Source organism: Typopeltis vanoorti, chromosome 3 (assembly GCF_054136105.1).
Source record: "Typopeltis vanoorti isolate ZY-2024b chromosome 3, IOZ_Tvanoo_1.0, whole genome shotgun sequence".
Lineage (NCBI taxonomy): Eukaryota > Metazoa > Arthropoda > Arachnida > Uropygi > Thelyphonidae > Typopeltis > Typopeltis vanoorti.
The window spans coordinates 99,038,250-99,057,289 of NC_143551.1; the positions used below are offsets into that span (position 1 = coordinate 99,038,250).

Here is a 19,040-nt window from a genome sequence, read left to right on the forward strand (position 1 = left end):
AAAAATTTACCTTCCCCACACTGCAGAGGAATGTTGTGGTGATGCACTCATTAAAAGCATATCGACATAATTAGTTATAAATTCATAAAATAGTTATATTTTCCTGTTTTCGTTCGATCAGTGCAGATGCAAACGTGTACATATAGGATTTGGTGTATATTATAATGTGTTATGTAATTTAAATTTGATTCATTTGTCATTTAATGTGTTTATTTTATATGCGTGCATAAATTAGGTTTCATTTTACCTGAGTTTATATTCATATTGGCTGACTTCTGCTTTTTTTTTTGTGACATTCAGTGATACTTTTGGATTAACCCAATGAAGTCATGGATACAAAAAAATGGTCTAGCACTTGTTTTTTTAGTTTGGCTGTACACCATTTGGGTTTTTTGTATGGTAGGAAAGCTCAAAAAGTGTTTTTTTTCCTCCTTGATTGAGTGATATATTGTATGTTGTGTTAATATATAAATGATCTTAAAACCAGACGACCTCAGTTGAAGTACAATGATAGACTATTTTGCTTTTTCATGGTGCAAGACTGCGTGTTGGTTTTACTTAGCTAATTCATGTCTTGAAGGGTTTATCTTCCCACTAACTATTGCTGCACATATAGCGATAGCTGTTGTAAATATAATTTAACTGAAATAAAGCACTTCTCTGTACAGTGTGCTTTCTCTTTATACTTCAGGCATCTTACACTAAACTGTTTGCTGTCACCATCGAAAATTTCAGTGCAATGACTATAAATTCATCCGCAGGCTTTTGTGTGCATATGCTTGTGTATAATGTGGATGAAAGTATATAAATTTATGTGTATTATATTATGCTACTAAACTAAGCGAGGGAAAAAATTGAAAGAAAAATCATACACAGTGGACAACTTCATGTTTATATGCTAAGCTAAAAATATAAAAGCTAAAAAACATGTTGGCATCTTTTTTTTTATAAACACATTCCTTGAAATTCATCCACCTTCACCTTCAAAAACGGACTCTAAGATCTGTGCTAATGGGTGTTTCTGCATTGTTAAACGTACCCGAAGATAAAAAAAAACAATAAAGATTTAAGAAAAGTGTAAAAACATGACTTGTCCTTCTACATGCAGTTTGTGAAACCGACGAAGTTCAGTTTAAGTTTCATAACATCTCAGAAAATTTTTCCATTGTATAAAGAAAAGTTTCTTTAAAATATCTTTATCTCGAAGTTCCAACGAATGAAATTTCTAGGCCATTACAGTTACTATAATGTCTGAAGGAATCCTCGCAGTTGGCGAGTTTTCGAGGTGAAAAGCCAGAAATGGAGGGGAGGGGAGGGAGGGCAATCGCGAAAAATCCCATTCTTGAACGATCCGCCGTCTGGTAGCCCTTAGTAAGGAGGGAAAAGCCAGGAGAAAGGGGGGAGGTGAGAGGGTGGGAAGCGAGCATACCCTGACAAAGGCGGTCATGAGTTAGTCATTATATCGTCTCGGATCTGGAAAGCTTCTACAAAAAACCAAGGGATAAAGAAATGATGGTGGAGAAGGGAGGCAGAAACGCAGCGTGTGCATGTGAGAAAGCGCATGAAGTAATGAAACTGCTATGGACGTTCTTCCGGCTTCTGTGATTGGAAGTTTTCTATCCAGTCATCCTCTCTGCCTCCCGGTGTTCAATTTGTCTTAGCGATGCCGCATGGCTCGCCTTTGTCCGATTATGTTTGCTGGGAGGAAAAGAACTGCTACAAGGGGGCGATGGATCTCTAGCGAGAATTCTCTTTGTCTTCTGCCTCCTGGTTGTGACAGGTGCAGTTTGGCAGAAGTACTATATTTTACAGGAGATAATGGAGAGGGACACGATACTATCCATTTATTATCCTATTTCCTTCCTTATTTCATTTCTTAATGGAGTCGATGATTTCAGCTTCTCTGCCTGGATGATATTCTTTCTTGCCTTCACAGTATAAATGGAGAAGATTTTTTATGGTAAACACTTCCCTTGACATAAGATCTGCCTTGACTAGAATGGTAGAAGTCCACTTGTAGTAAGATCCACAGTTAGAGATAAAGGTGGGCTTTTGCATATTAGTGTACGCGCAGCATTTGACATGGGCGTACGAAAAGATTGTGTGCTACCACACACGGATGACGATGCAAGTTAATCCCCGTAAAGAACTATCGCTAAGGGCCTCTCTTATCAGATGTACTTGGAAGAGGAGGGGGAGACAGTTCGCGGAGGGTATGTGCCCCGTACTAGGATTATCTGCTCGCAACACTTCTGTCTCCTGGGAAACTCCCCTCTACATCCTTCGCTGTCTCCTAAACTACCATTAATGCTGTTTCATCCGTCACTGTCTTCTGTACCGTCATCCATTGGGAGAAATTCCTCCGAAGGGGTGATACATCATCATCATCATCATTCCTATAATTCGGACCACAAGTACACGGCTGACTCAGCGTTGCTCTCGGAGCGATGCAGAGAAGGAGTACTAGAAGAGGGAGGAGATCTCGAAATGCTCCATTAGATAATTTGATGTGTAACTTTCTGGCGCGTGACCCCCATTCTTTTGTCAGCGTCGCACAGAAACGCATGCTGAATTGGCAGCCGTAATGAATGTCTTTGATTTGTATACCAAGTAATGTTTGCTTGTATCTTATTATGCCTCGTCGAACTTTTATAGATAATGTTGGTTTCTGGCTCCTATCTCACCGTCTTCCTTCTGAAGCAAGCCTAATGTATGTGTATGGGGGTTGAGAGAGAGAATACATTATTCGTATTTTCTCACTAGAATAGTATTTTTTTTTGCTTGTGTTCTAAAGGCGTTTGAATTCAAAAAATGAAAGGTTGCTATCCGTAGAGGCAATGAATGTGGCAGTCACTAACGAGAATCAGTACAACGGTAGCTAGTGAGTGTTGCTATGGCTACAAGATGACGGGAGAAGACGCCTAGGCATGCTGTGATTGATGACTCAACAGGAAGGGATTCTCTACATGCTGTCTTCTCACTCCGTAATGAGAACTGTCATCTACAGGTGGCCTTTTGTGCAGTGTAGAGAGAGACGCTGTTTTGATTGCATAAACATTGAAAAAACCCTCGTTGGAAGCTGCATTGTAGGTTAGTGGGACGTAGAGCACATCTCGGTGACTGGTGCAAGATTTAAAGAAAAAACACAGTGTATGGTTATTTTCATTTATTTACAAAGGACAATGCTTTTTATGAGTTTGAAAAAGCCACTGAAAAATGACAAAGGTAATAAGTAGAATTATTAATGGAATAATACTCGCACATTACTTTGGACGGTTGTATGTTCAGAAAGAGAAAAGAGATGAAAATGTAATGATGCTCTTGTTACCACATAACGTTGATAATTTTTTTCATTGCAAGTAATTGAATGAACTATTCAAGGTTGTGTGGGTGATAAACAGAAAGAAAGTACCCATCTTTCTGTTCCGCAGATTGTAAGAAGCTCAAATTCTTCTCAATCACTTCTCTTTCAGCGTCCATTGGAAGGGTGCAGTCGCAAATGACGTTCAATCAGAAACTCACTCGTGCAAGCCGATTTCGTGAGGCTGCTTCCTACTCTTTCTCTCCGTCATTTCCGAAGGTAATCGGGCGCAAAGTGAAGTAATTACGCGGATTATAACCGTATTTCGCACGTGGTCTGACGTCATTCGGAGGCAGATTGCTAATAAGGTGGGAACAAGAGGGCAGGCACGCTCTAACCCCGTCAGTTGTAATTCCGCAAGTGGCCACAATTTCGCTCGTGTCTTCCCACTCGCCAACCTCCTGATGGGGTAGAGTTAGTGCTCGAGCGTGTTCCTCTGTGGAATGAGGCGAGTGCGTGATGTCGAGGCAATCTCGCTTTCCCTTGTCGGCGATCCCGCCCACTTGAACAGCCATTTGACCTCTCCGTCACACCAGGGATGTGACGGAACGGAATGACTCACTCTCATCTTCCAGTTCATCTCCTGTCGCCTCTCTCCTCCTACCGACTTTGGGCCACCTGAATGACGACACTGACGATGACATAAATCACGAGAGGACCATCCCGCCAGTGTCCTCGTGTACCTAGTAACGGTGTTGGCTATCCGCGTGCTGACTCACTCGCCGCTAATGGCCTCGAGCCAGGACTCCATTCTGTGCAATTTTGGTGCGATCTAATCCCTGCATTCCCTTCGCTCGGATAAGAAGGTTGGTGATGTAGGGCACGTGCAAGTCTCCCCCCCCCCTCCTCTTCTAGCGCAGATTATGGAGCCGCAGAGTAAATAAAGCTACCACAGAGTCCGTATTGTGAAGGGGAAATTTGATTGCGGCTCTATGAAAGGCACGCGCAGAAGATAAGGAAAGTATTGGACTTCGTTGACATCTGGGACTCTTCAAGACGGTGTCTGAGACTGTTAGATTAAGACTTCGTGAGAGAAATTATAAGGAAAGAACGGCTTACACCCAGTTATAAAGACATTTCAGCGAGCAGATTAGCCCGTTAAGTGTTTTTAGAGATGCTAATTTGGCTCAGAGCTTCCTCACGATCGCCATTTTTAAGGGTTTCCTCGTTCTCTTTTAATAAGCCGAATTGAAAGTGCTTACTTTGCATTATCTCTTTTTTTGAATGTCTTTCTTAAGTGCGGATGATACGATAAAAGAATGTTAGTTACAACTTCCAAGGATCCAACGGTAATTACGAATGCTTTCTCGTCTTCACCCGACAAAATTCAACTGCCAACAAACTCGTAACACTTCGACATCGAAAGCTAATTTCGCAAACAGTTGGTCATTGGAAATCGTTTGTTATGTCGGAAATGACGTCACACATCTGCGGAAACTCCATTCGAAAAAGTTACTTCGCTTGAAACTATCTGATTTTTTGAGCACTGCGCATAACCTTTTTTGTCATGAAGACCAGATTTATTAATAGTAAAAGGAAAACAGAATAATTCGTGAAAATATGCAGAACGTCACTCCTAATATTCACCAAAGGTCAAAAATCGCTCACATGCACGGTAATACAGGCTTATAATACATCTGTTCGCACTGTTTCAAGATTTGTACGTGCATAATATACGAAGATTAACGAATGGTAGTGGCAACACTGCCGTAAATCACTCATCTCGCTAATTTCAGACTGCTATCGTCATGACAACCTGCATGAATGCAACTGATAGGGACAGCATTTAGCTACAAGTAGACTAGGGCTACTTAGTGGTCTAGACATTCAACAAAACGTGAATAACACAACTTGATTAGCTTAAGTAAGCTAAAGAACGGAAGCATTGTCACGTGTAACTTCTGTTCAGTAGTGACAGCTGTTTTGAAGTGCTATGAATATTATTACAATGACATAATGTCTTCCAGTGAGACGTCATATCATCATTGAGGCATCTTAAGTACTACAAACTGATTTCTTGCAGCTATTCATGCAGCAATCAGGGAAGCCACATGCTTCCCTGAGCTTGCACAAAAAAAGCTTTTCCCGTAATTATATTGAAGGAATGGTAAGGATATGAAGAAAACACAACTCACATATTATAGTATAGAAGTTTTAAGTACGATATCTTTTGTTTTAAATTAATTTTTAAGCAAATTTTTATCCTTCCTATTTTTAAATTTTTGTTTTCTCATAAGCAGCTCGTCATCTTGAGTGAGAGTTGCGGCTAGTTTACCTCCTTTTAAGAAGTATGCACAATCGGGTGCGCAAGTAGCCACTGTATTGGTTAAAAGTATAGTCAGTAATTAAAGTTGCATGCTAAACTTGCTCAGTGAGTAAATTTAACACTACTAGAAAGTTAATGGTCATTTATTATTTTACAAGTCCCGTATGATTGCTTGGATTATAATTTGAGAATGTGGTATGCTAGGAATACAAAATAGTTATCTTATTACCAAATTAGCAATTATTTTTTCTTTGAAGAAAATTTGTTACAAGATTCCCTCCCTCTCTCTCTCTCTCTCTCTCTCTCTCTCTCTCTCTCTCTCTCTCTCTCTCTCTCTCTCTCTCTCTCTCTCTCAAGTGGATCCTTTATTATACATAAAAAGCGACTGCAGTTGTCATAACTGTTTCTTGAGCAGGATATAACTTAAATAAACGCCACTCTAGCTACGGTAATCCATTAGCTATGTAAAAACCACAAAGGCACACGATGCATGTGCTGTATTCCATTTTTTTCATACTATTATTATTCAATATCTGTGGGAGCTTCGCAATGTTTGAAATAGTCGGATCGAATTCTCAAACCATAATAAAGTGTGAGTGGATATGTGAGAGTATCCTTCACATAATTGTTATAAGATACTGTCGTGTCCTTCATCGAGAAAACTATATTAACTCAAGGATTCCTGATGTGTGCGTCACAGACCTTAGTATTCTATTTATAGACAATCACACTCTTCAAAGATGCCTTGCTACTACTTGATGATGGTGCGACCTCATTAATGGTTTGGCAGCTTTCCAAACTCTTCAGCCTTTGTCAGACTTGTTCTGCAGTGGAGAAACCACTCAGAGATGAAAGTGATGAATGGAACGATATCTTAGAGAAACAGAGATTTGGATTTCTTAATCAACTTGGGAAAACAATATGCAGTCGGCGTGAAGATAAGTCTGCCAAGCAAGTTATTTACTAGGATGACTCAGACGTTATGTCTTTATATCGTGCTTTCATATTTTCACGTGTCATAATAAATAATTATAGCACTACGAAAAATTATATATGAATCCTCCGCATTTAATGCTAAAGTGATTTTCTAAAAAAAAATAGTGCTAAAATTCGACCTCGAGAACTTGACTAATTCTGACTCGTTTTTTTCTACTTACCCTATTTAGGAGTCATCTATAATGTGTTATGTAATGGAAATATTCTCCGCTTCCCTGCATTTCTATGTGACGTCACTGTTGGGATTAAGTTTGCTAGTTGCCTTTCGTTAGTCAGCACAGTCATCGAGAGACCACCCCCCACCCAAGTTCCCCTCAAAATTTAATTACAGGCCTTTTCCCTCTGTTAATATGCTACAGTTTGTTGGTTTAGTGATGGGAATTAATCCTCTTCAACTGCTACCGGTTCTCGTTTTATCCGCGTCGGATGGCGGAAATCCGTAGTTAGACATGCTTCACGTAGCAATTGTTTTTCTCCGTTGTCCGTGATTAAGCCCTCAAATACAAGAGTTTACTCCAACTGCTATGCTCTGCAAGTTGTGTGCTTTCCAAATCCTGTAAACATATTCTTAATGAATTTCACTTTTATGACTCCCCCCCCCCTCCCACATACATACTCTTACATTAAAAATAATTGTAGCTCATTAAGAAAGATTTTTTCCATGGGCATGAAAGTGTATGGTTTGTGTCAGTCGGTCAGTCGTTTGCTGCCACGTCTGTTTCCTTTTCGGAGCAATTCTGCGTGGGTGCGTTCACTGGGATGTCAAGTGTACAAGTGGTTGCCAGCCATTACACTAATTAGTTCTCTAATTAACGGTCTGAATGTTTAATAACAATTTGAAGACCGACAGTGAGAGAATTCTACCGCTGTGTTTCTGTGTTACGTTAATGGAAGGTCGAAGGTACCATTCCTGGCGAAAGAAAGGTTACGAGAAGTGAAAAGCAGTGTTCATACTGGCGAACAGAATATAAACGGAAAGAGAGAAGAGTCAGAATCTAAGGGCTGCTAGTTCTTTATTCATGTCGAGAAAAACTCAAAGTCCATTTACGCATTCTATTTTCCTCTATAGACTTTCAGACCTACGGCTCGTCGGACTACACGATTTCAGTTTAGCCCTGAGAATGTTAAACCATCTGTTTAAATAAAATCAAGCTATTAAATACACGAGAACAATCGTAAAAAGAACTTCTGATGAATTACTCGTCACTTCTTTCTTAGTTCTACTTTCTATCAAATATCGTCTGTGTTTGCTCGCAAACTTTTCTCGTATGAAATGGAACAAATCTGAAACTAGAAATAAGTTAGGAAGAAGCCTCAATCTGCTGACTGGAGAGTCCTTGAGATACTGTCCCCTCTGCCATCCAAGCCGGCTAAAATGGATTTATAAAGGATAACTTGTTGTCGGTTTTTTTTTTCAGCTCTGCCTCTGCTTTTACTATTACTTGCTCATTTTGTAGCTTGAAGATTGTAAAGTTACCAAATGTTAAAATTGCTATTTTTAAAGATTTGGATTCCTTGCCTAAAATGATGCTTACCCTCTGTGCTCGTCTCGCGATACACGGAAGCCCCTTGTGCAGGAGTAAGATTCCATGATGCCACTGAAATTTCATTCCAAGCTTTACGTGCTTGTATTTTCAAACTAGAGATGATTAAATTTTGTACGCTGATTATAGGCTAGACAATTTCCACAAATAAAATATTACTGGAAAACAATAACAGGAAAACAGCTGTTGGAGTAAGAATGCTTTACGAGATTTGATTTGTTCGTCTTTTGAGAGGGGGCGGAGGGAACCCTTTGTAATTTTAATCTTTGAACCCAGAGCCTAAAAAGCTTCAGTATGGCAAATTTAATTATTGATCTGAAGAATATTATTAATCTATTATTGTTATAATCTAATAAAACTTCAAAGGGTTCAAAATTTACTACACACACACGTGTGTGTGTGTGATTTCTATAATGCCAATTTTTTTTTTTTTTTAAATAACCAACAAATCTTGTTTGGTTAAAAGAGTATTTTAACCAGCCATGTCTCATAGTCCCCTGTGTTGTTTGACCGAGCAACCAAGGTTACGCGGCTGACATAATTTTAATTAATTAATTTCTCCTAGGTTTCCCCTTGCCATTTTGGCATGTAAGAACTTAGGCGAAAGCTTTCTTAAACGAGTTTCGTTAAGTTTCCTTTTAAATATTCTTTATTTCAGCAGTAAAATTGTAAACGACATACGAATATCAATTAAGGCTTAATATTTAACGATGTTAATTTGGCTCGTTAGTAGTAACTCGTGTTTCATTACTTTCTGCTGTTATGTGAAAGGCTGATCTTGTTGAGTGATGAAAAATAAGCGTACTTTTTTATGGGCTTTTTTCCAGAAGTTTTTTTACTAGTACCACCTCCTTGATACGATAATCTGTTTTGTTTGTTTTTATTTTCTCGCACTGAAAATGCGATTGTTGATTTGCTTATTTGGTGAGAATTTTTTTTCTCCCGATGTGTAACATTCACTGTATATTTCTTTCTTACTAACTTCAAAGGCCTTCCTGTTTGACCAGCATATAAAATGATGTGACAACACGTTATCTCACACACATTTTGGTGCTTCTATCAAGAATGTAAGTTTAGGAGATCGAGAGACTGTTCTGATTTCGTTTATAGGTTTTAAAAAATGCCATTTTGATATTAATAACACTTTGAAATCTTGGAATTAATCAACAGCTATTTTTCACACGAATTAGAATACTTAAGCTTAAGCGGCTTAAGCGATTCTGATTAGGCTTCAGCATTTCGTCGCTGTGAAAAATATCAATTGTGCTATTAAACTGGGGGCGTTATTTACATATGAAACAATCTTGAGTTTAATTATTAATAAATGACTATTTTGCCTATTTTAATCATAGCCGATATTATCAGAGCACATTTTAAGCAACATTAGCAATTTATCCTTCTTGATGGGAATTATATTATTTCTCACTTATTCAACGCAAGCAGCAGCTCTCATGATTCTTAGAAGTTCGGTTAACACCCTCCAGTTTTATGTGTGAATCAGGGCTGCAGCTTACTTTGCTAAACGTGATTGCATAATGGATGGCATAAAAATCTGCGACTCTAACTGTATATAAATTTAATAAAAATGAACAAATTAGTAACAGTAATTTAGTTTTGATTGATTAGCTTTTTCTGTTTGTCTTTTACTCAAGAATTCTTTTAGGCTTAAGCGATTCTGAACTTTTTTAGAAAATGTGACCAAACCATCTAAATAAGATAGTAGAGTATCCAGTTCGCGTGCCACTATAATGAAAATAGTAATTGTAATTGGGTTTAAATATTTTTCTAGCCTCATCTGTATATCATTCGGTCTCATGTCTACATTGACATGACACCGAATCATGAAGATTAATATCGCAGTTACAACCGTAGAAGATTCCATAAAAATGAATATCCATGGATGCAATTGCGTAAGCATTTTGACATAAACCTTGAAAAAATAGTAAATGATGAAACAAAAGTATACCAAAAGCACCTTCAGTAGCATTCATTTGCTGTGTAGTACTCTCCGAGTTCCGAAAACCACTCTGACCTCTTCCCCTTCCTATCCACGAAGCTCAGTCTTCTGCAGTCCAGTTAACCAATAATGAAGTCATCTTCCTACGTCACCGTAATGTCTACGGCTAGAACTGGCATCCCTTTTCCAATCTCACTGACCAAGCTGGACGAGATGATTTCCTTAATCATGTCTTCTTCATGTTCAGGTTATCTCTTCTCTTGATAACTCAAACAATAATGTTATGCGAGTTTCCTTTCCCACGCAGTGCCCCCCCCCCAACCACTCCCTGTCTCGTATACTTTGGCACTACAAAGGTACCAAGTGTGACGACCTCCGGAAAACTTCTACTCCTTCTTTCCATGGGCAGACTACAACTTTCACTCTTCCGATCCAAACACGTTCTCTGAGTGAAAGTTGTAAGCCACCCATTTGCCAAGCCTTGCTTGGAAAATGGCGGCCTTACAACTTTCGTGTCGTGTAGCTCTGAAACTGCATTTGTTTCCTGTATTGCAGAAAGCTATCCATCTTCTAATTATGACTGTCTAACTGAGTCATGTCTGAAAAAAAAAAAAAAAAAAAAAATGGGAGAGGGAAACCTACAAATGGTTATAGAAGCAATTTCAAACAAATCTTTCCAACCAAATAATAACAAAACATTTTACAGCACAAATTTCATGTATAAATAGGAAAATATGAGGGGAGGGGGGGGTTAAGCAAACTGGTCTGGTTGGCCGAGTGGTTAGCGTACCTGCTCTCCAACCAGCAGGTCGCCGGTTCGAATACCGCCGTGGGCATGGATGCTTGTGATTGTCTTTAGGTGGGAGATTCGTCGTCTGGTGTAACACCACTGTCCCGCTTATTGGAGACCCGAAGTGGCTTGAACATTTTCTGTGTTTGGTCTCTAGAGCAGGGTTTCCGGACTGCGTAAAAAGAAATAGAAAATTACTATATATATATATATATATATATATATATATATATATATATGTACGAGGGCTGTTCAGTAAGTAATAAGACTAATTTTACTGTCGCGAAGCCACTCATCACAATATTAATTTCTGTGGAATAAAGAAATATTGCTGTCTGTATTAACAAAAGAAGTTGATAGATGGCGTATACGGGCTGATGTGCCAGAGTGTCACGTGACTAAACGCAAGCTTGTTTCTGCGAACCGCGACCAGTCGTCGAAATGGAAGCGTCCTTGGAACAGCGTTATGCGATTAAATTTTGTGTGCGTTTGCGAAAATCGGCACCGGACACTTTTAACAATACGCGAAGCTTTCCACGATGAAGCAATGTCGAGGGCAAGTGTTTTTCGCTGGCATGAAACTTTTAAGGAAGGAAGGCAAAATGTGGAAGATCTTGAACGTGAGGGAAGACCTTCAACATCCATCACAGAGACAATGATCAACACAGCAGCGATTATCATCAAGGAGGAGCGCAGAATTACAGTACGCCAGCTGCATGTTGTCCTGAATATTTCTGTGGGAAGTGTTCACTCAATCATGGCTGAACATTTGGGACTGAAACGTGTTTGCGCCCGATGGATTCCCAAACTCTTGACACCGGAGCAAATGCAGCATCGAGTGGATGTGTGCACAGAATGGAAAGAAAGACTGGAACAAGAAGGCGACAACTTCTTAAAACGCATCATTACAGCAGATGAAGCTTGGCTGTATCACTATGACCCTACAATGAAACAACAAAGCAGTGAATGGAAGCATCCGTCTTTGCCTATCCCCAAGAAAGCAAAAACTGTAAAATCGGCTGGTAAAGTTATGACCATAATGTTTTTTGACTACAAAGGCATTGTTTACCAACACGCTGTAGAACCCGGGAATACTGTAAACGGCTCATACTATGCGGATGTTTTACGGACAATGGTACAGCACATCAAAAGGAAGCGTCCATTGCTGAAGAATGGCTTCTTATTGCACCACGATAATGCAAGGCCACATATTGCTGGTTGTGTAGTGGACGTTTTGCAGAAGAACAACATAGATATCCTACCACACCCTCCATACAGTCCTGATCTCGCACCGTGCGATTTCTGGCTGTTTCCTCAGCTCAAGAAATCACTAAGAGGCCGCCATTTCGAAAGCAACAAAGCATGTGTAAAAGCTGCAGAGGCGGTTTTGAAATAACTCTCAAAAAACGGACTTTCACATGTATTTAAGAAGTGGACGCAACGTTGGGACAAATGCATCGCGTCTCACGGTAGTTACTTCGAAAAAGACCATGTAAATGATGACGCTTAAAGGTAATCTGTTTTCTGTATAAATATAGTCTTATAACTTATTGAACAACCTCCGTATATTGTAATTTTGTATTATATATATATAATAATATTATATAATTGATAGAAATGAGGGAAAAATCCTTAGCCCATCCACGGTACAAATGTACTATAGATTTACTAATAACCTTTCGTAAGTGGAAAACACATGCATAAAAAAATAATAAAATATAACAACCACAGCAATAATTGCATGGTGATATTCATTTTCTACTCTTATGAGTAGAAAATGAATATTTCCTGCGTTTCTGCTAGCAATTAGTTAATCCATTTACTAGTATAAGAAAAGGTGTAAGGTTGACAGCAGAAAGGAGAAAATAACCAACAAAAAATGTTTTGGAACGAAAGCCGAAGTTCGAAACAAGGTCTTTTGACGTGTTGCGTGCAGTGATGGAACGAATGGACGTGAAACAGAAATGGCCTGTTTTTTTACGCAGAATAATTCAACTTAATGTTTCAAAACCTTATGCCAAGATGTGAAGACAGAATCATAGATTTGCCTGTTTCTGCCATAGCCACGTAACGCTGAAGTGATATCAGGAAAATGCAGTGCTCTGAAGAATATCAGTTGCTGTTCCTTGAAAATCGGATAACACATCACGAGCTGCTTAACCATATACTTCCATACCATCGTGTACAGTCAGGCTCACAGGTGATGAATTCATTTGTCCCATCATTCGATAAAGAGCTAGAATTGTTAAAGATCACGACTCACATCTACCGTATTTTGGTGTTTTATTTTAGTCCTGCGGACGTCACCGTCGATTTTCTGACAGTCGGTGCAATAGCAGGCAACGTGGACGTGATTATCATTTCGTACTCCCTCTTATGCAATGCGAAATGTTCAGGAATTCTTGTTTAGTAGACGAGAGGCTGAGTCAATTGCACACGGCATGTAGTAGCAGGTGTGACAGCTATCGGTGATGATGTTATTATTTCTCGCTTTCCTCTCCTCTCTTTATGTGTTTTGTTCAATGAGCACAGCACGAAGCTCAACTCAGACTGTTTCAATTTCTGTACACAGTTTTCCTTTCAGCCTGGACAACTTTTTCTACAATACTGGTATTGGAAGGGGATTCTCTCTCTCTCGTTATTTATATATTTCTTATTTAAATGCGCTTTTTTCAAACGAAAATAATATTTTATTTTTTATTGAATACTTTTTTTTTTTCAAAAACTCTCCCATTTTCTTGTAATAAGATAGCCATTTAAGCAAGAAATGTGTTTCGCAGCAGTTCGACATAACTCCTACGGCACAGGTTAGCACATTTAGCTCGGAACGGTTATTAACGACGTACTCTTTAATCATATAATGCCATACTTCGACTCTTTTAAAATCTGGCAAGATTAGACAACATTCAGGTGAACACGGTATGACTTGGATCATTCCGGTTCTCGTTGTACAATGGATTTTTTTTATTTAGTTCCTATTTTTTGTGAGGTACTGAATGGTTTGATTTTAAAAGAAAAGTTAAAACGATTTTAATAGATAATTTTTTTTTATATTTTTACCCCACAAAATAGCAAACGAACTTTCATAATACTTTTGAGATTCCATTGAGACCTAGTTGGTTACTAATCCATGCATTCCCATCCTTACTAATGTGCATTGCTGTGAAATGTGATAGTGGCAGTCAGCGCACTCAACTACATACTCTCTTCCCAAGTATAACTCCTCTTTAGCAACAAACAAAGGTTCCTTGCGAAGTCCTTGTTAGAAATATCTAGTCAATAAATCTGAGCCATTCTTTTTGAGCATCAATCATTCAAGTTTTACTTTTCTGTTTTCGAAAAATATGTACAGAAAATCCGTTATGTCGAAAAGTATTCCCGTCACAGATTTTCTCTTTCTTTACCAGACGTGCATTGGTGTTCCAGAGTATGCAAATGATTAATTCTTAGCCCGTCTTTAGGGAGGGTAATGTTTTATAGGGATGCATGTGTACGTGTTGGGGGGAGATTCGACTCTCTCTCTCTCAAAATGGCCTTTAACGTGCACGCGCAACTAGTACACAATCGCTAATCTGTGGAGCGGAAGGACGGATGGCAGCTCCGATGTGGAAGTTCCCCGACTACAACAGGTGGCAATATCCCTCCGATTACACACGTGCTGCTGGCTTCCCCCGTGGGCCGATCGATCTGTCGTTGCTAGGTAACGTTGACTGAGAAGGGCAAAGTGTTTCCTATTATTTAATGCCGTTTGCGAGCTGAAATACCACGTGACCCGTGGCCATGTCGCCGGGTGCGTTTGGCGATAGGTAAGGTTGGGGAGATATGGTTTCAGACCTGAGAGGCAGAGAGACAGGATCGTGATGGTTTCATAATCCAATGCCAAAACGTAACATTCCGTGTCTTTTGTCCTATTTTTACTTTCGTTTTCTGTTTTATCCTTTCAAGGAGAATAGGACAATAAAGAGAATACACATACACAGTTACTCTCATAATTATTGCGATGAGTATTTTACGTAGTCGATTGGATTTAATTAATGACTGCTTCATTTCATATAATAATGTTGGAAATTCAGGAAAAAATAATGCGAAGTCCCACTTTGAATTAACTGTAAATGGATTTAATGCTGTTTCGTAACTGCATGCTAACGAAGCAAGTGGTAGCGGTTCAAGGGAAGAACGGTCGCTATTCATAACTCGTTTCTCGTTCGTTTCATTTCGATTTTCGCAGAATGGATATACACAAGATTATTTACAGTTCAGAGCTAAATGCGACCAGAATTCTCTTAGCCAGTGATATTTTATAGCAGGAATCAAATTAATTCAATAATCTGGTGATAAATTAATTTCTTTGCTCGCTGCTTCCAGACCATCTTGCTAAGGATTGAAGTGACAAAAATAAGTGATTTGGTTTGGTAAGGATTCTCAGTTATTAAGACTGGAAAATTGCAGTACCTGGTACCACACTGTGCGGCAGGTTTCAAAAAAAATAATCCAAATCATTTGTCTTGATTTAATATCATCCGAGTTAGTGTGGATCTTCAAGGTCTTTTATTTTGCTATCTTATTTCGATTTGCATTTCTGGAAAAAGTTGCCGAATCCTGAATGATCCTTTAGGATGAGGTCGTTTTTTCAGAGTTGCTTGTCGAAATGAGCGAGTGCATTCTGGTCCAACCATAAAAATATTGCTAACCGCCCTCTGACATTAAATAGTCAAAAGTGTGTTGTCATTATTATTTAATAATAACATATTATTATTTAATAATAATTATTATTACGTATATATATTATTAATAATATATTATTATTTAATAATAATAGCACACTTTAAACCAGTGAAAATTAAATGACACATCTTTTATAATATTTTGCTGTGCAGTAGTCACCAAAGTCCCCTACAGCTTAACTTACTGGGTGTGGATTATCAGTTGTGAGAGAAAAAGATGATTTTAGTTGTTATAAGAAAAAGAGGAACTATTCAGTAGGCTTTGGATTAGTTTACTGAAGTCGAAATGATCGAACGAGACATGCCAAACGATCGCGCTAAGTCATTTTTATTAATTCCTTTTTTTTATATATGCATAGTACTCACAAAAAATCAAGTAAAGTCGAAAAATGGCTAAGCTGCTCAGAATGACGCCTAGTCTTTGAATTTCAAGTCTGCTCACGCAGTCACTTCCATGAATATTCATCCATGCGACCTAGTTAATTCTAGAAGTTTCTTTTTTTTTTTGCGTGTTCGTTGCAACTTTTTTTTTTGTTCGAATAGCAAAGATGGATTGGTCGAATCAATTACTCGAAGATGAACTCATGAATCTCTGGGCCCACCTGTAGAATTTTTTTTCTACGTGATTGATCATGTACGAAATTTTCTATTTATCTATCTTTAGTACGAAATAGTGGCAAATACTTTCACTGATTTTAGTGCACAGGAGTCTCATACCATCCCAAAGAATGATCCGGCAATATACAATCTGGCATAAATTTTAGTTTGTTTATTTGGAAACTGGAATTTCTCGATTGAGGATCCTACGATTGCCGTGAGAGTAGATAACTCATTAATGGATTGAATATTTCAGAAAAGTTTGTAAGCTTAAGAAAATTGAAATATTCTTGATTCAAATGTGATATTTCTGCTTAACAGCAGGCATCTCCAATATAGAGTATTGGAGGCAAATTTTACTTTCGTATCAACAGCGTTTTCAGTAGGCATTAATGGCCATCATTTTCTTTGTTTAATCGGACAACCTTTAGAGTCCATTTTGATGAGTTAATGAAGAATCGACGTTCGTCATCATTATCGTCAAGATTCTGAGGCATCGTGGGATTATTTATATCAAAGGCGCACAGATTATTACCGTCAATTTTAGACTTCCATGAATTTTCCTCAGCATAATAGTATTTATATGAATTTCGCCGAGTCAACTTTGGGACGAGTTTCTACTTTTGTTCTGGGAAAATCATCCTCCTATAAAGCAATGTGTCGATAATAACACAAACCTTCGCTTAAGAAAAATGATTCAGGCAGATTTCTAACCTTCTGAAAGCCCATAAGCAAAGGTTTATGTGGTCAAAAAAAAAAAAAAGTCGACCATTGTAGTCTAAATCCAAAATAGTTCTGGATGACCTCAGTTATTAAACGTGTTTGATTAAATGAAAGTTCTACGGACACAGCTCGTGGAAGCGCTTGAAATGATTTCCTTTATCTTGTCAAAACAAAATTAGGTTTTGAAATACTGCGATTATTAATAAACTTTCTGTTAATAATATGGTTAATAACAATACTGTTTCGTGTAATTTTTTAATTTTATTTTTTGGTTTCAAGTTATTGTTTCTGGTGATTCAGAAATATAGTAGGTTATTCGTCATAGAATACATTAATGTAGAATGCAGGATAATATAGAACACGGGATAGTTGTCCGAGTGTTAACGTACCAACTCCAAGCAACAGCCGTAGGCACGGACGTTTGTGATTGTCTTTAGGTGGGACATGAATTTCATCTCCATGTTTCGTCTTTAGAGAGTTTTTCCGGACGATGTAAGCGTAAATAAAATAATTCAAGGGAAAAAAATCCTTAGATCTCCGCTACTGGTGTACTATAAGTTTACAACTTTTCGTGGAGTAGGATAGGGAGACGCATCACCAAAAAAGAAATATGTGAAGAGTTGCAGTTATAGAAATCACCGAATTATCATAGGCAAGGATGGCAAAAATATCTATAAAATTCCTTGGAATACAGCTTCCCCAGTTATAATAGGGATAACGATCGATCAGAAACAAAATACTCTAAGAAAATTATCACAGAGTTCTAAAGAGAATGCGAAATTGAATCGGTGTTCTGTCATTCAGGAATCTAAGCTGAATTAATTGCAAAAAGAAAAGATTAAATTTGAAATCCTACGAATAATTGGTCCATCATTTTGTTCAGAGGACTCTCTCATTATACAGGGTGTCCCAAAATTCACGCAAGATTTAAATTTAGCGCCATTTGTGCGGTAAAGTGTTGCCAACGAGAAAAAAAAGACAGCGTGATGGCTGACAGTTCAGGGTTATTAAAAATGACCACACACAACGAAGAGAGTTTGTTGAATGGATTATGGAACAAGTGGATGCTTATTTTTCGAACAAAATCATCTTCAGCGATGAGGCTCATTTTCATCTTGATGGCTTCGTTAATCGACAAAATTGTCGCATTTGGGGTTCAAAAAATCCACGAGTGATTGTTGAGAAACAAATGCATCCACAACGTGTCACTGTTTGGTGCGGATTTTGGACTGGAGGCATCATCGGTCCATTCTTCTTCGAAAATGCGGCTGGTAAGGCAATAACAATTAATGCTGCTCGCTATCGCGCCATGATAATCCAGTTTTTTGTGCCTAAATTGCAAGATATGGATGTGGACGACATGTGGTTTCAACAAGATGGTGCCACATGCCATACAGCCCGAGAAACAATTCAATTACTGCATGAGTCATTTCCTGGTCGTGTAATTTCCCGTTTTGGTGATCAGAATTGGCCGCCCCGATCATGTGACTTAACGCCGTTGGACTTTTTTCTTTGGGTTTTTTTGAAGTCTAAGGTTTATGCCAAGAAGCCCACGACCACCCACGCCTTGAAGGAGGAAATTGAACGCTGTATCAACGAAATTCAGCCACATTTATGCAAAACGGTCATCGAAAATTTCGACAAAAGGGTGCGTATGTGCCAGCAAAGCCGTGGAGGCCATTTACCTGATATGCTATTCCATGCATAACCCTATACTGTATACTTTATGAATCAATAAGAAATTACAATTTTTAATTAAAAACCTGTGTTTTCTATCAAAATTACTTCTTGCGTGAATTTTGGGACACCCTGTATTTCAGACGTATTCACTGAAATTTATTAAGTTGTAACATCTTAGAAAATTATAAATCCTTTTCGATTTTCCATCCAAGTGATCAAAGAAAAAAATATATATAACAGGGGATTACTTGAGATGGTCATATTCTGACCGAATGATGTGACTGTTATTTGCAGACGAAACTGCGACAGGATTTACTTTGTGAGTATATTAGTAGCAGTTTGATTGAACTTCTGAGGTTTGCGAAATAATAGGATCCTGAATGTAAAATGACACTCTTTTGT

General features: G+C 38.3%; 1 protein-coding gene across 3 annotated transcripts in view; it reads left to right on the top strand.

Moving 5' to 3' along the window:
• LOC150108412 (IQ motif and SEC7 domain-containing protein 1-like) overlaps positions 1 to 19,040 on the top strand; it is a 627,659-nt gene that overhangs the window by 225,522 nt on the left and 383,097 nt on the right. The gene's annotated exons all lie outside the window — the stretch shown is intronic.